Source organism: Etheostoma spectabile, chromosome 5, assembly GCF_008692095.1.
Source record: "Etheostoma spectabile isolate EspeVRDwgs_2016 chromosome 5, UIUC_Espe_1.0, whole genome shotgun sequence".
NCBI classification, from domain to species: domain Eukaryota; kingdom Metazoa; phylum Chordata; class Actinopteri; order Perciformes; family Percidae; genus Etheostoma; species Etheostoma spectabile.
In genome coordinates, this window is record NC_045737.1 from 17,714,690 (window position 1) to 17,723,728 (window position 9,039).

A 9,039-nucleotide genomic window follows, 5' to 3' on the forward strand; every position below is an offset into this window, starting at 1 on the left:
AATGCTGCAGGTTAAACTATTTAAAAATGGAAGGAATGTTCAGGACACCCCCGTCTGTTGCTAGCAAAGATGACGCAGTGATTAGTGACTATTCTCTCTGACCAATTAATAGTCTGCAGGTTTTCATGTCACCTTTTGGTATTGCCTCAGCTCGCAGGTACATGGTATGTCAGAGCTGGGAATATCACCCACAATGCATCTGCGATGTGCTCACAGCTGTGTGATCTTACTGCTCTTTTTCTGTAAGCAGCAGCAGAGAAAGAAACCAATTCCAGTCATATACTCTCATTTTGTACTGTATACATTAAGACCAAAATACAAGGACAAACACTTGTCCCTTTTAACAATGACTTTTGGATTACAATAGCTGTTTTGATGTGGCACGACTCTGTCCACTTTTCCATCATCTAAGATTATGTTCTTCGTTTCACATCTTAAAATTCAAGACGATTGTAGACTAAATTAGGCATTTAACAGGTTACTCACTTACTCATTTCAAGAAGAAGATATAGAATTTGTTTTGCTCCCTGATTTGCCTCTTTAATTGCCTCAGTAAGGTTTATATAAACTGGTTGATTTCTTTCAAGGGTGCATCATGTTTTGAGGTTTTATGGCGATTGTCTTCTTAATACTCCAGTAACTGAATCCCATATTGGCCACATTTGTATCAAGGATCTCTTTCTTAGTGTGGAGAAAATAGACTGTAATTGATTTCTTGGCAATTAAACACAAAGAAAGCGGTTCTTCCTGTAATTGAACCATTAAGTGTAACTCCAGTAATAATGGCAGCTCCAATACAGAAGATGTGTTCATTCGACAACAGGATGCACTTGTTTTAATCAAAGCAGCACTGTACATGTTTGAACTGCCCAGCATGACAGGCTGGCAAGCCTATAAATGTTTCACAACTACACTCTAATTGCAATGAATTATCTCTGTGACAGCTAAACAATCATTAAACTGGCAGTGATGCCTCCAGGCAGGCAGAGCCGGAGGTAGCCTTTGCTGTAATACCTTTTCAATTCCCATTGACAACAACATCTGTTGGGTTTTATTTCTAAGTGTTGTACAGGACCACCGCTAGTGAATGTCACGCAAATGCCCATGGTTAGTCTACACATTTGTTATTGATTGCTGTGATGGAACATTGTGGAGGAAATCTGTTTTGGTCCACAACTTAATGTCAGACCGAGCCATGCCCCGACTGCGCAAGCTTTAACCAATGTTCACCTAGAACCCCTGTCACATATTTGTCAGAGCAGTTGGATAAACTGTTTGGTCCCCCACTGGCAGAGAGAAAGTGCCTGACAGCTGCAGTTGTCCTTTTCCCTACCACGGGTACTTATTTTATGATCATGCGATCAGACAGAAGGAGCGCAATCTTTGGAGCATGCTGTGGTGGATGTTTCTACCTCGTTCATCCTTCAGGATTAGTGTTTAAACCATGACCCAGTGGCTCAGGGATGATGAGAACACTGTTCCAATCTCCTTCTCCTCTGAAGGCTTGGCAATCCTCGCCGTCAACGCACAGAAAATTATGTCCATCAGCAAAGACCCCCGCCACCGCCCCACAACCACCACCTCAAATCTAACTGAAGATTTAAATCTTCTTTACACAGACAAACTCAGTTTTGACTTCCGGTCTTGGTTTCTCACTTGTGTGTGTATATATATATATATATATATATATATATATATGTATATACACGTTGCAATTAGCATAACAAGCGCCAACCTTGTTATGGGGAGAAGCTCTGCTGTTAGTGGTAGCTAAGCGGGTTACAACTCACTTCAGATTATCAGTGCTTTCCCTTCGGTCATTTTATGTTAAGTATCACAGCTTCTGGCTGTTACTCTAGAGTTTATTTTATTAAATGTGTAATTACGGCAGCTGAATTGGTTTCAGGTAAAGATTCATGTGTAGTTTCATATCTTATGATTTGGGGTATATGTCTGTGGAAGTGGTACTATTGACTGAAACTTAACAGCATAGAGGAGGGCTTATTTCCTCAGTAATATTAAATCCTGGGTCTGTGCTATCTGGGTCTGTGAAATCTATCCCAGTACTTCCTTATTATAGTGATGTAAATATGTACGTTTGTCATACATACAAGTGTCTGGGCCAATAGAAAACTAGGGAAGGGTATGTAGTTTTATCCTGTACTTTGCTTTGTTACATCTTACAACGTATTGAAGAAACCATGCTCTTCTGCTACACCTAACCAAGTAGTTTTGTTTCAATTCACAACTTAAACCACCAATCGGTGGTGGGAAACTGGGGCTCGATTTTGCTAACAGAGTATTCCAGTTGGTGATGCGTTGTTGACAATTGATGAACAGAAACACGGCCGACGAGCGTTCAAATGTGTTTAATGGTTGGAAACCTTTCCTAAATATAGAAAATGCATGCATGCATTTAATATATTTTGCCAATGTCCACAATGTGCTATCAATTTAGGCTGTAGTTGTTCATTGGTTTCAACGGAGCATAACTTAAATTAGTTATAGAAGTTGTGTGCTATTGCCAGTAACAAGTAAACCTATTCAAGTCAAGTAGGCCTATGTTTTGATCGCATGTACAAAGTGAAGTGAGGAAATTAATGCATAATTGAAGAGCTTTGGGAGGTCCTTTGTTATTGTGGCCTCTATGTTTTCGCACACCTAATGCTCTAGGCTACGCTCAACAGTTAGTGGCAGTAATGCAACATGTTGTTATGCTAAACACCAACGTAACAGAAAAGAAGAACATGCATCCTGACCAGGTGAACGCTGGCCGTTGGAAAAACAACGTAATCACGGGGGCGGTCCCTGATATTCCCAGGTGGCAGGAACGGACAATTAATCCACAGAGTTTGCAGCCAGTTGTGAGTAGGCCCAAGTTAATGACATGCAACGACGCTGACATGTAATGCACAACTTTTAGGAAGTCAGTTTTTGCTGTAGGCTAGTAAGTTTCACAATGTGATGAAAAGTCATCAGTTGAATTCTCAATATGCTTCATGGCTTCTGGAAATCCATAATGAGGTTGGCTAAATAATGTATAAAGTTATCTCTTTTATCTTCATAAAAAATATGTTCAGAGATTTGTGTGTTACATTGCACAATATGGTGTTGTTTTTAGCTTGTAAAAAAAGATATTAGGGCAACTTTGTTCTTACCTACGTTCTTGTGACCCTGAGTACTTTTCATCTGAGACTATTTGCTTGAAGCCGAAGACCTTGTGAGAACTAATTAATCAAAACGGGGGGGAGGGGGCTGGTGTTGCACATTAGGCAATTGGCCTAAAAGTTCACACGAGACAAATAAATAAAATAAACAAAATAAAATAAAGTCTCGGCACTCTTAAAGGAATATGTCACAGTTTGTTGAAAAAGGGCTTATCACGGTCTCCCCTAGCTGTAGATGGGTGGGCCAACACATTTTTTGTCTCAGTGCATGAACTGTTTTTTGTAAATGGAATCCTATGTTGCTGGTTAGCATGTTGTGAGTGAAAGTGAGCCCAAAAAAAACAACAACCTAATTACTTCTTGAGGCCTTCGTATTCACGACAAATACAAATAGCAATGCAGATTAAGACTAGACAATTTCCTAGGTATTGATTTGGGCCTATATTGGGTGGAAGCACAGCCGAAGTGCTGCTACATGGCACCGAAATATCACACAATAACTCTGTGTGAGTACAGGTCTAATATTGGTCAATCTAGCCCGTAAAATAACCATGCGTCATGTTTACAGTAGTTACTTACTCTGTGGACAGCGGTTTATCGAGTCCATTCTGCATTTTTCCAAGTTGACTTTATCACACCGAAAAATAAGTTGAGGACTGGAGGATGCCCCACGTCCTCGGGCTGTTCGCAACTTCCTCCTCCTCTCGTTCTATTTCCAAAGCATGCAGCTCCTCTTTTGAAAACTCTGGTTTGTAGAAGTATGCTTCTGGATTTTGACTTTCTGAGAAGTCATCTCTCACCAAATCTGACACATTCATTGCCAATCACTGTCTATTGTAGGAAAAATAGTCAGCTATTCACGTTAGTTATGTTGACAGAAGTGGTGTGGTGTGTTTAAGGTGCTGTGTGATCTTTAAGCCCATGTAGCAGTGCTATAGCTGTGCTTCCACCTGATATAGTCCCAAGTCAAAATCTGCCTAGGAAATTGGCCAGTCTTAATCTGTATTGCTATGTGTACTTGTTGTGAATATGCAGGTCACAAGAAGTAATTAATTTGTTGTTGTTTTTTGTTGTTTTTTGCTCACTTTTACTCACAACATGCTAACCGGCAACATAGGATTTCATTCGCTACACTAAGCTAACCAGTGGCGGCGTGTTGTACCGGACCAAAATAATGCATACAGTGAGACAAAAAATGCATTGGCCCATCTATCTACAGCTAGGGAAGACCGTGATAAGCCCTATTTCAATAAACAGTGGCGTGTTCCTTCAAGGTTACATCCGCGATTAAAACCACTTGCTACTCCATAACTCTGTGTGCTGCAGAAGGTGTAGCCACTACTGCAAGAACAAATTAACAATATATCCTCACATGAATAGTCCTCCAAAATGATCGAAACGAAAAGCAAACATAAAAAATTACAATAAATGCCAAATCAATCAAAAACAATCAAAGGGCGGTGCAATAATACCCAGGCAAAAGTCAAATAAAACAAGATGAAAATAGTGTAATTCGAATGAGCTGTCTCAGTCTCTGCTCTGCAGAGACACAAAGACGCGTTACTGGTGTTCACGGTAATTCAAACGTTCATTTTTATTTCAAGTATTCATGCCAATTTACAAATTATTATTCACTTTCGTTAATATTGCAATATAGGGTGTTTGTGCTGCATTTGTGTGGTGTTGGAATAATTGGAAAAATGACTTCCCACCTGGGAAAATGTGCACTGCATTACCATTGTGAGATAGGGCATGACTTTGGTGGAGGTCTGTGCTCTTTGAGTACCCTTCTAGTTACACAATGAATTTTATATTAAGAATTCAATAGTTGTTTATTATAGAGGACATGTTCTTAATCCCTTTCACAAAAAAGTCTAAACCTCAGTCTTTGTGGATCTTCTCATGCCCTTTGTATAACCTTAGCTCGATGGCCTGTTCAGCCCAGCTGGTGATGGTTGAGAGGCACACACAGCTGTGCGGGAGTCGGCCTAGAAGGCACTTGTTCAGGGACCTGAATATTATTAGTTCATTGCCCAGTGCTTCCTGATTAAAGGCTGCTGTCCAGGGTCGCTGAAATGGGGTGCCAAGGCCACACAGCTTCCTGTCTTAGCTGCTGCTTCTTACCACGGCTGTGGAGGGGAATAGACAAGCTACTGTGCTTATGTTAAACAAAGAGAGGACACTTCAAAGGACTACTGATCCCCTTAGACCCGTTTCCATCACTTGTTTACTGTCTTGACGAATAGAAAGAGTTTAGTCCCTGGGAGCAGTGTTCTGTCTCAGTAATTACTTTTGTCTGTGGAAAAGTTTTCGTCTTTTTTTTTCCACTCCATGATAAACCTGTCCTTTTAGATTGAAAGATTGCATTTTGATCACCTTCCCTTTCTAAAATAGGTTTAGATTATGCTTTGGAAATTAACTATTTAGGTGTTAAGGGAGGCACAGATTACTATGTGCAGTTTTTGGGCAAACAACACTTCATTTAGCAACTGCTTAATATGCATGAGTGTAGAATAATATTTCTCATGTGGAGGTTAGCTTGTTTCCAGAATCCACTGTCCACTCACTCGCCCCGTTTTTATATTTATTGGTATTTGGGTAAATTGACTGGATGCTCTCCTGTTTCACTTCCTGCTCAGCGGCCCAGAAGCCCCGCTGCTCGCGTGAAAATAGACCATGGCACGTAGCTTAAGCGGAGAGCATTAAACATTGAAGTGAATGGCAGCGATTGCTCGTGGGGGCTGTTGCGCCTCCGGGATGCAACGCAGACACGCCCTGTGGAAAAGGAATTTACAGTCCACCCAAGGTAAAATTTGGAGATGAGACGTAGCCTACACAATGACTTAAATTGAGGACAACTCTGCTTGTTATTATAAGTGCAATGATAAGTTAAAGTCCAATAAGTACTTTATCAAATCGTAACAATGTGCGTCCCAGGCCAGGATAGGAAATTAACTAAACACATACAGTATGTTCAAATTTGATTCATTCAATAAATTATTATTTTCGTCTTAAATCCACCAGCCATTTTCATATTATACCAACATTTGCAGCATCCTGACCCTTTTTGGTAAGGTTACTAGGAAAACTCAGACCAGTAGTTTTAGTCTCCCCCAATTCAAATTTCCTTTTATTTTGAAAAAGTAAACCAATTGCAATTTCCACTTTCTCTTGCAACTTCATTGCAACAAAAATACAAAAGACATTGCAACTTTTACAAAAAAACCGCAAAATCAAGCATTTTGGGCAACAACGATCCAAAAAAAAGGCAGCGAAATCCTGTAAGGAATGGACATCTTGTAATCTGCTGAGCTTGTTGCCAACAGTGATACCACTTATTCAACATTCACATTGTTTTCCTTTTTAATAACCCACATCAAATAGACATTGTTTTAAAGTTTAAGAATGAATAATTGACATCACTTTATAAAAAAGCACAAAAACGTCATGGAATTGAATCTACTACATAACTACAGAGCCTAGCAGGTCTCTATAAAACAGGAAAAAGGATAACCTCAGGTAGATTTTTTTTTAAAAAGCATTAATTGAATGCTATCAAAAGTGCTGTCAATACTGCTCACTTTATATTGTGCAAAGTGGAAAAAAATACTGTCAGTGTCCAAGAGCTCAGAAAAAAGAATATTCCTCTCATCTCATCCAATCTAAAGAGCACAGGCTCAGATGAGGGGGAGGGGAAGCTGAGTGAGGGAGGAGGGGGCTGGCAAGCACAGGAAAGGGAGAGGAGAGGCAGAGATTCTCTTCTAATGAGTATGGGTGTTCTCCTGGAGTCGTGACTTGTTTGTTCTTCTATTATTCCCCAAGTTATCCCTCTATCACTCTGCAAGGAAAGACCCAGGCTCAGAGAACGAGATGTCGCTGCAGCGTCAGGCTTGTCATGGCCTCCTGTCAGGGGCAGCTAATTGGATCCAGTCGGATTGACCTCAGATCCTTTCCCTATATCTCAACTGTGACCTAATCCCTCTGAGTGGCCCTTTTGACATGTATTTAAATGTTTTGCTTCCATATAACTCTAAAAATTGGCTTGTTAAAGTTGTGGATACCAGTTCCACACACTTCAAGGGAAGTTGAGCATTGTTCCATTTTAATATAGTCACCATAAATCCCAAATGAAATGCTGCTATCAACTCTCCCTTAGATGTTCCAGCAACTGGCAATTTTCCATAGGAGCTGCAGTTAACAATTTTCACTCCATCTTTGATAGTGTACCTGATATGCAGTGAAGTTACTTTTCTTTTCGTGGTTTCTCCCCATGAATGACTATAAGGGGTGGCAGTAGCTCAGTCAGTAGGGAGTTGGGTTAGTGCATGTATAGATAGGTGCTGAGCATGTGTGTGTAATTCAGGCGTGTGTGTGTGTGTAATAACAACAGAATGAAAACATTGTAATTACATACATAATTATAAAAAACCTTCCTCTTTTGAACTCCAAGATAATACTTCCTGAGCCATTTTCCTCCATACTTATCTGTTTCACTAGAATAGGCTGGATTCAGGTATCTAAGAGAACCAAAAAAAGAGAAGAGAATGTGGTGTGAGCATATAGCATCATCTCACCTAATTAGCAGGCAGGAGATAAAAGGCTGTCATTCATAATTGAAGCTGGCGGAGGAACCCTGTCATCCCGGAATTTGCAAGTGAGAATGTTAAAGCTGCATGATTCCTGCCCTGCTTTCATCTGCAACAGCACAGAGAAGAAAATCTAAGGGGCTAGATGTGTCAATTTTTCAGGCTATGAGTGAAGGGAAATTAAGCCATTGTACTTCATTTAAAATAAATTCTCAGGATATTCGTAAACATTCACCACATCTGCGTCATTTTCTCAAATGTAGCTGTTTTTTTTGTCTCATTGTTATGTTGCCGAGGGCCAGTAAACATGAAGAGTCTCCGGTGATTTGGTGTGGTGCAGAGCAGGTGAACCCGCTCTGTGGAGTTACACAGTGTGTCAACATTTTGGAGAAAGATGATCAATATACTGTTCAAGCAGGGCTCTTTTCCCACAACTCTACAGTGCTGTAGCAGTTTTTGAACATTTTTTTTCTGAGTCATGACAAGAGTGTGAGTGACTGGATATGTGGGATATGGTGTGGGATATGGTGGGGGTGATGTTGGGGGAAACGATAAAGGACCCGACTAAAGCACAAGAAGAGAGCTCTCTGAGATGACTAAAGGGGCAGCTTCTATAGTGACAGAGTGTATTGGGGCCAGGTACTCCCCAAAAGGGGAACAGCCAAACAGGCCAGAGGCCCGTCACAATGACAAACTTGGTTCAGTCTTTCATATCAAATTGCACCTAGCCCTAACCCTACCTTTTAACTATAGTTTGATACTTTACTCAGGGAGGGAAATCTTTAGCTCAATGCCCCCATCCAGGGAGAGTAGATTACCCACAGCATGTCACCTACAGAAGGGGTTGGACTCTGTCCTACTCCGGAGTTGCCCATGGTGCGCCAGGCGTGTGTGGGGATACTCACAAGCCCCCGGCTGAGTGCCGCTGCGTTGGAGTTTACCCCGGTGGACGAGAGGGTCGCCTCCCTACGCCTGCGGGTGATGGGGGGGAAAACTCTGACTGTTGTTTGTGCGTAAGCACCAAACAAGAGTTTGGATTATTCGGCCTTCTTGGAGACCTTGAATGGAGTCCTGTATGGGGCTCCAGTAGGGGACTCCATAGTTCTGCACACGTGGGCAATGATGGAGATACTTGGAGAGGCGTGATTGGGAGGAATGGCCTCCCTGATCTGAACCAGAGTGGTTGTCTGTTGTTGGACTTCTGTGCTAGTTATGGATTGTCCATCACAAACACCATGTTCGAACATAGGGATGCTCATAAGTGTACTTGGTACCAGAGCACCCTA

General features: G+C 41.2%; 1 long non-coding RNA gene across 1 annotated transcript in view; it reads right to left on the reverse strand.

Moving 5' to 3' along the window:
• LOC116689809 (uncharacterized) overlaps positions 1–8,766 on the reverse strand; it is an 8,926-nt gene extending 160 nt beyond the window's left edge. Inside the window, exons 1-2 of the long non-coding RNA XR_004332104.1 lie at positions 8,755–8,766; positions 6,500–6,501 (exon numbers count right to left, since the gene is read on the reverse strand). This is a non-coding gene — a long non-coding RNA (uncharacterized LOC116689809). The remainder of the gene's footprint in view (positions 1–6,499; positions 6,502–8,754) is intronic.
• Between the last annotated feature and the right edge of the window lie 273 nt (positions 8,767–9,039).